We start from the raw sequence: 12,133 nt of genomic DNA on the forward strand, positions 1-12,133 counted from the left end.
CCTATGATATCAATATCCTCATTTAATATGAAGCACTCTAGTTCACCCATCTTATTATTAAGACTTCTAGCACTGGTATATAAGCACTTTAAAAACTTGTCACTTTTTTAGCGGTCTCCCAATACATGATGTAATTGAATGAGACTTTTTCATTTGACTGTTTCTCATCGGATCCTACCTGTATTTTATTGTCCATACTCTCCTCCTTACTAGGACAGAAAATCTCCATTAGTAGAAAGAAAAGGAGTACTTGTGGCACCTTAGAGACTAACAAATTTATTTGAGCATAAGCTTTCGTGAGCTACAGCTCACTTCATCGGATGCATTCATCGGATGCAAGTCCATTAGTAGAGCCTCCCCTAAGGGATGTTTCTGTCCAAACCACGTGTGCCTCTGTCAGCTTTCCCAGAGCCCTTAAAATTAAAAAGGTCAGAGCAGTTTTTAAACCAAGTGCCAGCAATCTGCTTCCATTTTGATTCAGGTGGAGCTCATCCTTCCTGCATAGGCTCCCCCTTTCCCAAAAGTTTCCCCAGTTCCTAATAAATCTAAACCCCTTCTCCCTACACCATTGTCTCATCCACGCATTGAGATCCTGCAGTTCTGCCCGTCTAACTGGCCCTGTGCGTGGAACTGGAAGAATGTCAGAGAATGCTACCATGGAGGTCCTGGACTTCCAACTGTTACCTAGCAGCCTAAATTTCGCCTCAAGGATGTTCCACCATAAATTTAAAACTTAACTTCTAATCAGTCCTCCCAAGTCCACTGCACACTTGACAGTCACTCAAGCCTATAACTTGGAGGAGTCAAAGATGACTCTCCTCCCCCTCCCAAATCTTTCTTATCCAGCATATCCAGGTCTTGTCCAAATCTTGCAGCTTCTTCCTCCATAGCAACATCTCTATGATCTGACCTTCCCCCACCGCCTCACTTATTCAATAAACATGGCAGTAATCAAGGATGTCAGTCTCTTCCTCTCTGGCCTCTCTGATACCTACAGCTACCCCCATTCATTCAAAACAAAAACTGCCACAGTAGTTTTCCTTGCCTGTTGTCTGACCATACCTCTCCCCCCACATTTATTGAATCCCACCCCTGGGCTGTCCCTTTTTCCACCACATCACATTCAAGCTTCTTGTCCTCATCTAGCTCCTTCACAACCTTGTCCTGCTCTTCTTACTTATTCTTGCCTCTTATGTCACCCTTTTGCCTTCTCTGTCACTAATGCCAGCATCAACCCTTGCTTTTATTTGCTCAGACAGACATTTACATGCTGTCATCCGTGCTTCTGTTTATATGTGAAAGACCTGTTCTGAACTGACCCATAAACCTCTCATCTTTTGAGATCCACTTCTCCAGCAACAACTACAAGACACTAGCCAATTGATGACGACTTGGATGACTGGGAGCCAGAGAGATAGCAGATATGCATTTAAGAATTCTGTAAATATATATCATGTATATATTGCGATTATATCCCTCTCGCCAACATCAGTATCTTGTCAATTAGACTGTCAGTGGATTGGAATAGGGACCATATCATCCTCTGTATTTGGATATACCCAGGAAGCACATTGTGGAAATCACTGGAATACCAACAACAAGAAGGCTGAACCCATGTTTCCACCCCCCCCACTCTGAAATCTAAGACAAATTCTTTGTAAATCTGAAGAAGCTAGTGAATAAATTGAAGTTACACATGATTTACAGTAGCTTAACCAAGATTTAGCTGGTCCCCTCTTTAAATTTGTGTGTGTCTGATAAGATGGAGAAACTATTTGCACAAATGAGGGAATCAAACACTAAAGAGAACAATCTAAATACAAGGGAATTCATAAATGTCAAAATGCACAGTTATGAATATACAGAATAATTTGCCAATTGCCTTAAGTACATCAAAGGTGAGCCATTGGCTCAGGGAAACTGTGGCATCAAAGCAAGTGGTATAAGTGCATAATAGAATATGTTTATGAAGAGGGTGTGAAAGGGAGAGTTAAGAATAGTGTGAAAAAGCAGGAAAGCGAACGACACAGCCTTGCAAGACAAGTAGCCTTTTTGCCTCCTCCAGCAATGCCACGTTACATAGTCTGCTTGTACTTCTGCCTGGACTTCCTAATTTAGGCTCCAGTCCTGCATGCTGTTCTGTGCACATAGATCCGTACATTTAAATTTAAGAAGGTTTCACCTGGACTCAAAAGTCCACCCATGCAGAGCACTTTGAGGGTTCTGGGCCTTTGAGTCTGAAAAAGCTCTGATTATGCATGCTGGTCCTATTAAAGTCAAGAGTAGATGCACACGCAATTCTGCAGGGGACAACCGCACACTTAATTTCACTTTTGTCTCCCAAGTCTGGAGACACTGACTGCATTGCAACCAAGCCACAAAGAGGGAGTGACTGGCGTGGCAGTGTTTGGGTTCAAATACACTTGACAATGATTTTCTCTCCTCTGATTAATATCAGCTTTAACTTCTAACAAGAATTTAGAGGAAAACATCTCATTTACCAAATGCCTTTTTTCAGTCAGGGCACAAGGATCCATGCTAGCAGAAGGCATTGAAAGACTGGAACCTAAACAATGGACTTGACAAAGAATAAAACAAACCTACACAAGGAAAGGGGAGCGGTAAGGAAGGGCTTGGGTTATAGAAATATAATTATATGGTTTCTCACTTTAGTCATACGTACATTTTAGACAGGTCATTTTTTTGAAAGTGTATGCACTCAAATGACTTATTACTCACTTATAAGCAAGGGTATCACTCACATACATAGCGAGGCAGGTCAAATGAAACAAAAATTTATGTTTATGCAGCTTTTTCCAAAACTGAAGAAACCTTCTCTCTGCCAGGGGGATTTATTCTGGCTAATGTTAAAGCAGTATAAACTCCGCACTGTGGATGCAATTCTATGGGTATAAAAAGGTGGTTATACCATATGGCTATTCCTATAAAGGAAGGGACAAATATACTGGTAGAAAGCACCTGAATCCACTCTAGGCATTCTACCAGTATCACTTGTTTTTTTTATTTATTAAGAAAACCAAAAAAATTCACACCCTGGTCCCTATCTGAAAGTTATACTGGTACAAAAATCTGCCTGTAGATCAGGCCTCAGTCCCCTCAAGAGGGGTTTGTGGCAAAGTCTTCACAAAGTAAGATACAATCTCATGAAAAACAAACTACCGAAATTATTTGTCCATAATTTCCACAGGCTCCTTCCAGGTCTCTGACTGTGGACAGCTGTTTCTACAGTCCTCTTCAATCCCAGGACGCTTTACTCTAGGTTAGAGGAGAAGGTAGCTTCAGCACACGTTGTCCAACAGCACGTATTTGCCCTACTCAATTGTTTTCCCCAGTGCAATTTCCTGCGCTCAGTGGAGGTCACCACCTCCACTGATTCATAGCTATGTTTCCTGGAATTGGAAAGACAGGAGACTTCTGAAACACCTTGATACACACAGCCATACATTTAATAGCCCAACTTTCATTTTGTATCCCATAATAATTGAGCCATTTTAGTGTACAGATTCCAAAACTAGTCTTGTATACATTTTCTGTGGCACTCCGAGCACACTTGTGAGCACTATTAAATAGAAATGACAGTAGAATGAGGCATGGAACAATGTAAGCAGTCAGGCCTGATATATGAGTGAGTAAATGTTGAGAGTTACTTTCAACGCTGAGACAAAATTCTGCCTCTTCCTCTGCAGCTGCGGCGAGCCCTTCCTTCAGCAGAGCTATATGACTCAGTTCAGCTCTGTGCAGAAATTTGAAGAGTTATTCTGACCTGCTAGACTGTAAGTGTGCCAAACAACAGCTTTGATCTCGTGTATGGATTATAGTGGGTGGATTAGAGAATTAGTTGACCACGATGATTGCAACTTATTCATGAAACCGCTGCACATGCACCAGTGGTTCTCAACCCACAGCCCCCTTGCGGCCCAATCAGCACACAGCTGCATGTGACATCCTCTGGGTCAGGACAGGAGGGACACCTGCCCCAGGCACAGAGCTGGCAAGGGTGGTGCAAAATGGGGCAGCCCAGGATCAGGCTCAGCAATGTCAGCCCCCACTCCCAACAGCAGGCCAGGGTGATCCTGCAGGGTGTTGATCACAGGTCTAGTGACCCTGGGTGGACCAGGCTTCCCACAGTGGCAGGCAGGCAGGATGGACAGCCAGGGTATCACAGAATATCAGGGTTGGAAGGGACCTCAGGAAGTCATCTTGTCCAACCCCCTGCTCAAAAATCTCCAATTTTTACCCCAGATCCCTAAATAACTGACTACTTGGTGGTAGTCTCAGAGACACCAAGGATTACCAGGGTATGGAGACTGAGCTATCATATTCTAAAATTTCTTCCTCCAGTTCAAGGATGAAGCACATGGAAAAGGTGATGTAGGGAAGTTTGCACTACCGTTGCCTGGATGGCATATGTTCTGAAGATAGATATCTAGCCTCTCTCACTCCATCCCCTTCCCAGAGAACAAATGGAATTCTGACTTCATGGAGCAATGGACATCACCTGGAGTTCTCTGCTCAGTGTCCCACCCAATATGACTTTGATCACAACTCCCCACTTTTCCTTTTGGTGACCCCAATTCCTTTTTTGGTCCCTCCCCTCTGATTAAGAAGGTGGTCATTTGTGATAAATAAAGCTGGGGGGGGGGGCGGGGAAGGGGAGCTCCCTGTTATGGACACCCAGCCAGCTATAAAATCCCTCTTAGTAGCTGTTCTCTACTTGCCTTACCAGTAAAGGGTGAAAAAGTCTCACTGCTATGCATAAGTAAAAGGAAGTGAGTGGACACCTGACCAAAAGAGCCAATGGGAAGGCTAGAACTTTTTTAAATTGAGAAAAAACTTACCCTTTGTCTGTCTGTGATTGTTCTCCTGAGGAGAGGGGGACAAAGCAGTGATGCTGTAAGAAGCTTTGGGCCAGGTATGAAAAATCATCTGAGTCATATCTGGAAACTACTCATTTGAAACCCCAGATATGTAAGTAGATCAGGAAATATCTAGGAAGATGTGATGAGGTGCATCTCATATTTCTTTATGGCTTGTGGGTTCCTCTGTGCTGACCCCAGGTGCTTTGGTTTTGCTTGTAACCTTTAAGCTGGACCTCAAGGAAGCTATTCTTGGTGCTTAATCCTTGTAGTTGCTCTTTTAAAATCTAGCAATAGATGTAAATTTTATTTAAAAAAAAAACAACCACCTTTTTTTCAGAAAAGGATTGGAGTTCTGTGTCTTAAGAGGTTTGTGCACTTTTTTTTTTTATTAGCTGGTGGCAACAGCTTATTTCCTTTGTTTTTTCTCTCTCAGCTCTTCCCCGGAGGTGGGGGTGAAAGGGCTTGAGGGTACCCTACAGGAAGAAATTCCCAAGTGCGCCTTCCTGGGCTCTCAAAGGGGTTATGCATTTGGGTGGTGGCAGCATCTACCCATCCAAGGTCAGAGAAAAGCTGTAACCTTTGGAGTTTAATACAAGCCTGGAGTGGCCAGTATTAATTTTTAGAATCCTTGCAGGCCCCCGCCTTCTGCACTTGATATGCCAGAGTGGGGAATCAGCCCTGACATCATCATTTGCTCAAAAAGGAGTTCTTGGAGGGGCCTTGCCTATTCCTTATCATGAGATCAAATAAACTGGCCTGTCATTATCACTAAGTAGAAACTTTTTGAAAATTTCCCCAGGATCACCTTATTTCGTCTCCTCTCCACTCTTATAAACCCACACCATGACAACTGGCCCCATGGCCGAGTAGAGCAGGATACAGTTCTTCAGTAATGCAAGAACTATGCTCTTTACATAAAGGCTAAACCTGGTTACTTCCTTAGCACCCATAGTCCCTGTTGCTCCTGAGGAAGATGTACCTGAATCCAGATGAAAAAGGAGTTATAATGGAAATGCTGACACAGTCTTAACAATTTAACCAATGCAGCCATTATGATATTGGTGTTTTTAGGAATTATTTCTCACTAATGAGAATACGTACAGCTTGTGTTTATACACAGGTAGTTAAAAACGCAAACAGGACAGTGTCATTTCTGTGTACTCCCAATACAGCAGGATTGCAAAAAAATAAAAAAATAAAAAATTGTATATCAAGTACATACTTTGTTAGGTTAGATGCACAATGGAAAAAGCCTTGACAAACATATTTGCCACAAGAAAAGGAGGACTTGTGGCACCTTAGAGACTAACATTTATTTGAGCATAAGTTTTCGTGAGCGGCTATAGCTCACGAAAGCTTATGCTCAAATAAATTGGTTAGTCATTAAGGGGCCACAAGTCCTCCTTTTCTTTTTACGAATACAGACTAACATGGCTGCTACTCTGAAACCTGTCATATTTGCCACAGAGATCAAAACAATAGCCCATCAAGGCTGGCATCCTGCTTCTAGTGGTAGCCTATGCCAATTATTTCGAGCAATATGAAAAGCTAACTCTGTACTAACCTAATTATAATGTGCTGTGCATGGGGGAATAGGTCTTTCTTCCCACTGAAGAGGTAAAGAGCGTTTATCCATATTTGTCATTTCCTCTAGTTATGTAGCTGATGAGTAATTTCATTGATCTGGACCACATGGTGGTTTAAAAAACAAGTGAAGAGACCACAAATAAATTTAAGAGCACTAACCTCTTGGGATACAGTTCAAATACCACTAACTGATCTACTCTAGGACCTTCCAACGATTGGCGCACTGTTCCTTGTCTTTACGGAGTCTGGGATCTGATCCAGGAAGAGCCTTCAGCTCCCCACTATAACAACAGAGGATTAAGGGGCCGCCCGCCACTCAGCAGAGACTCCATGTTGGGATCCTACACCTCTGCAGTAGAGAACCTTCTGTGTAACCTGCATGCATGGATCCCTGTGCTGGGGTGGTAGGATGCTCTCTCACATCCCCCCATTGCCCTGGTGGGGCCAATTTCTCCTTATCTTCAGGCAGGCTGGGGTCTGCATTGGGAAGAGGCAGAACTCAGGCACTTGCCACCCTAGCAGAGGGCTCTCTGGGGACAGGTCAAAAAGTACCCTTCTGCTTTGGACAGCTGGGTTTCCACATAGCTCAGCTGGGGTAGAACTGGGAGGACTGGTCTGATGGGGGTGGGAAAGTGCAAGGCAAGCAAACTCTCCTCCTGACTCACAGCTCTGGGCGGAGTAGAAACTACCGCAGCTCCTCCCTCTTTTAAAGCAGATACCTCACTCAGCAATGAGCTCCTTGTTCCTTTCAGGCTGTAACAATGACCTCATCAGGTTATCATGTGATCCCTGAGTTTGCGGTCCTAGACAGACTTGTTACTTAATCCAGTCCTGCCTTTAATGTATACTGGCCAAAACTGCATTGCAAGCTCCTATCTAATTTGTTTGTTCACTGTCACTTCTAGGTCTCTTAGCATTACTGCTTGCTAGGTTTCTCCATCCCACTTGAATTCTTTCCCCCCAGAAAGATCAGTTTGCTTTGTACCATGAAGAATCTAATTTTGATATTTTCTGCTCATGTATCTAATCTCTCTCCTCATGGGTACTTTCAACTCCTGATGATTTAGTCTTTTCTGTGAGTGTCACCATACGGCTTATTCCTACTATATCATTAATGATGATTAATCATACTTCCCTTTCAGTCTTTGACAGTGTATACAAAAAGTGTAGTTTAGAGTCAATGCCTAAACACCCTACATTACAGTGACATTAAGTTTGAGATTTTAAAAATCAACAGAAGTGGACAATTCGATCCCCCACCCAGAAAATAATCCATATTTAACTGAACAAAACTAATGTTAAACAATTTCTGACACACCATCGCCACTAGTTAGAAGAAGGGGTAGGTAGCCAATGGCAGTCCAAATGCATTTGTTAAAGTGTAGACCTCTTTACCACTACATGCATTCAGGCTTATTACAAAGGGCAATCAGGGCACTGCATACCTCCACTCCTCTATGGACTGTGGATAAACCACTTCAGTTATGTTTTTTCCTCCCACTTGCTACTATTTATTTAATCTAATTAAGGTGTTTAAAAAGCCACCATGCTGTGTGGTATAAACACCTTTTCATGCTTTTCTATATGTATGTTTATCCATATCTATGTTCTTGTCTTACTCCAAAACTAAAGTGCACATCAAGGCCTTGCGGTTTTGGTGCACATGTTGATGTTTTAACAGTACATTAGCTTTCAAGCGGCAAGTTGTTTAGTACAAAGATCTCAGACCAATACCCATCAGGAGATTGATAAGGAAATGTTTACACATAACTATCCCATTGACTTCAGGGTGTAAGGATTTGGGTTACATTCTATTGCAATAGAATTGCTTTGCTTAAAAAAGCCTAAAATGAAAGAAAACGCAACTTTGTTGCTAACTCATACTTTTATTATGAGTGTCACTATTTGTTTTTCTTCATGTCCCTGCTCCTGGATTCTTGTGACTAAGTAAGAATCTCAGCTTTCATATTTTAAAAGCGTATGTAGAAAAAAAAAGCTTAAATCTGAACTCTGAAAGTTCAAAAAAAAAAAAAAACAAATTAAAAGAATCCAAAATACATTAACATCTCATGATTTTGAATTTACTCATGATTTTATAATGCTGAGGTCAACTACATTATATTTTTGACTGTCCTGGGATAGGACCACAGAAATACCATTTTATTTTTTGTTTCTACTTGAAAAAAATATATTTCCTTTTTCTATGCATATGGAAATATTGGCATGCATGAAAATGGAGGTGAAGTCCTACTAGACCAGGGTGGCCAACACGCAGCTCCTTGTATAGGCACCGACTCCAGGATTGGAGTTACAGGTGCCAAATTTCCAATGTGCCGGGGGGTGCTCACTGCTCAACCCCTGGCTCTACTCCCACTGCATCCCTTCCTGCCTCTTCCCCTTTCTCCTCCCCCTCAGAGCCTCCTGCATGCCTTCAAAACAGCTGATCAGGAGAGATGGGGAGGCACTGATCAGCAGGGCTGCTGGTGGGTGGGAGATGCTGGGAGCTGGGGGTGGGGGGGCGGTGAAGCTGATGGGGGGCTGCTGATGTATTACTGGGGCTCTTTGGCAATGTGCATTGATAAATTCTGGCTTCTTCACAGGCTGGCCACCCCTGTACTAGACATTTACCCCTCAGACTAGATGCCTTAGCAAATGGGTAATAACCATCTGCCATCTACTATCAAATCAAACTAGATTTATTTTTTCAATGAAGTTACATGCCCAACCCCTCCTTGTTATCACAATCAAGTTTATAACTAAGTGCAATAAGGATCTGCCAGGCAGGTTAGGAAAACCTGGTTGTCCAGCAGCCCAGGATAACCAAACATCTGATTTGATCAAGTGAAAATTATCTGCTTACTGCCTGCTGGAAACAACACTATTGACATTTCAAAAATCCTGGGTGCACTTGGACTGAGTGGTTAAAAGGGAAGCATGAAGGGAAAAGCAGCACCCTTTTGCCCCCGCACCAGTCTTCAAGGTGTGTGACCCTAACCATAGGTTCCCTCAAATCTGAGGAGGAAAGAAACCAAGCAACTGCTTGGGTAATTGCTGCATTGTATACAATGGAAATTAACTACTATTACATAATAAACATTTTAATTGGACAGTGAAGGCTTTATGGATCTGACTGCAATACAGATGCAGTGTTTTAGAATACTATTGATGGGACATCCAGATACACTATTTTAATATTCATTGCAGTGTTCTCTCTCAAAAATATAAGAGATGATTGAGCAGCAGACAGACAAAAGGAAAGAAAATGCTGTTTGAGTGATATCCACATCGCAGTGTTGGCAGTTATAGCCAGCAGACAGGCAAGCAGATTTGCTCAGGAAGCAAGAATATGAAAATCTCTGTATGTGTGATCCTTAGGCTCCCAGCAAGTTACTGGTGCAGCCAACGCATGCACCACTGTTATAAACTCACATTGATCACTCTTTAGCCTGCCACTTTAAGAAATTCAACCCTTACATAATATTCTAACAAACATTCTCCTTTACTCAGCTTAACAAGTCCACATTCACTGATGTCGTCTTTCTAAAGGTGAGCGTCAAATAAAAGACTAAAGTGGAATTAAGCATGATGCCTGTTCGGGACATTCAGCACAGAAGTAAGTTTCAACTCACCTTTTGAAAAAATCTTTTTTTCAATCTTTGCATTATCATGGTACTTCCTAGTTTACCACATGTATCCCAGAATGCTTCATTTGGTGACATCACAAATAGGGGGGGTTGCAATGACAGTTCTGGAATTTGTGAACTCACGCAGAATCCTTCAGTGAAGAAACATTTTAAAAAGAAATTGAGTTCCCCATAAATCTTAAAGTTACATTGTATTTAGAACCCAGTTAGCAGGAACATTCAACTCAAACATCTCTCACTAAACAAAGAGTGAGAGCTAAACTGTCACTATGGCCTCCTTTTGAAGACAACTAAGAAATAATACAAGGCATTATGGACATTTGATCCTTTCTTCCACAATTCCCCTAAATTCCCAGAAGAATTCTAGGTTGAAGATCTCCCAGAAGCCACTGCATCAGGCAGCTGTACCTGGTTCTGTGGAATAGGAACACAGCAGTACAGCTGCATCTATGTAGTATACGGTTTTGCACCAAAACCAGCATGGCTCGTGTGGACACACTGCCCTGTTTGTTCTCTCCCCCTAAATCTGTTTTCTAGTGTAGACCAGGCTTGTGTAACTGGTCTTCCAACAAGCCTCCAAAACTGAATAATTGGTTAATTCAGTTGGGCCTACTCATTGACCTCTCTTTTGCCCAGCTACTCTGTAAAACAAAGGATCTCTTCTGGTCTGACTAGAGCCAGAGTCCACTCTTTGCTGTAAGCCTCCACACAAGACAGTGCTTAAGCCACAAAATCCCCTTAACTGCTATAGGCATCCATTTAGGGGTCTTTTCAGCAAGGACCTTTACATTTGTCCCTAAGGAAAATTTCATACAAATATTTAACTATACCTTTGCCATAACATGATGGAGGATAATGGATAAAACAAGAATTGCTTAGGACTAAACTCTGACTGCTCAGCATAATACTACTTCAAAAAGTTGCAGTATCTGCCCAAAGGGGGCCACACAACACCCTGACAGAGATTACTCAGGAGCAACAGAGAGGGTGCTTGTGGAGTACAAGCAGATTAGACATACATTTTTATAAACACACTGACTTTATCTTTTACCCCTAGGCCCTGCCCTGCTCTCCAATCCCACCATTCCCCTTCTGGTTATGAAGTTGAAGGCATGCATCCAGATGCAGGCCAAGCTAGGACTTGGCTTCTAAATTCTCTAACGGATACAGGGATATTCTGCACATGCAGCTAAGATAGTTTTAAAGCCATCAAAATTAGACTCATTTTGAGCTAGTGAGGAAAATTATTTTCAAGACTGCATTGTATAAACCTTAGAAAAGTTTTAAGTACCATAACAGTTTGTGACCACGTGCTCTTCCGTGTTCCAGGCAAACACCAGGTTTGAGTAGGGCACAAATAAGTCTAAAGTTTAATTGAGGCAGTTCCCCACACCCTACCTGGGAAAGGATTCCCTGCAGCAGTCTTAGAAGGCCCCTCCTGAGCCAAAGTCCTTTTATAATTAAGCAAAGAGAAACTCAATAGCTTTGGCCAAGACTACCTTCCTCCACAAGGCTCTGGCAGTCAGCAGTCTCTGTAGAGATCCTGGACTGGTCCTTTCTCTCAAAGAGCAACACATAACATATCTGTTCTTCTCCTTAGTTAGCCAGCTAGTGAACTGTCCTCCTCCCCCCCTTTCATTATCTGATTGCAAGGGCAGGTGTAGCTGCTTGGGGCTGAGTGGACCCACAGTAGCTCATTAGCCAAAATTAGCCTCAATTTGACCTTGGTATATCCCATCACACAGTTGAATTTAAAATTCTCACACAACATTGTACATGCACAACTTATCCTTTAAAAAAATCTGCCCAATATCTGTAATGTTAAATTTTACAGATACAGCAAGAAGGGACTGTCCATTTAATGTTAATCACAACTTTACTAAAACATATACAAAAATCAGTAATAAAGCTGAGCAACCACTGCGCTTTTAAAGAAGAGCTTGATAGGAGGTGGGCAGGGGAAGACTGCAAAGGAGAGGAAAGGAGAAGTTAGCATAGTTTGAATATTGGGCAATATTCATT

Source organism: Caretta caretta, chromosome 2 (genome assembly GCF_965140235.1).
Source record: "Caretta caretta isolate rCarCar2 chromosome 2, rCarCar1.hap1, whole genome shotgun sequence".
In the NCBI taxonomy this organism is placed as follows: Eukaryota; Metazoa; Chordata; order Testudines; family Cheloniidae; genus Caretta; species Caretta caretta.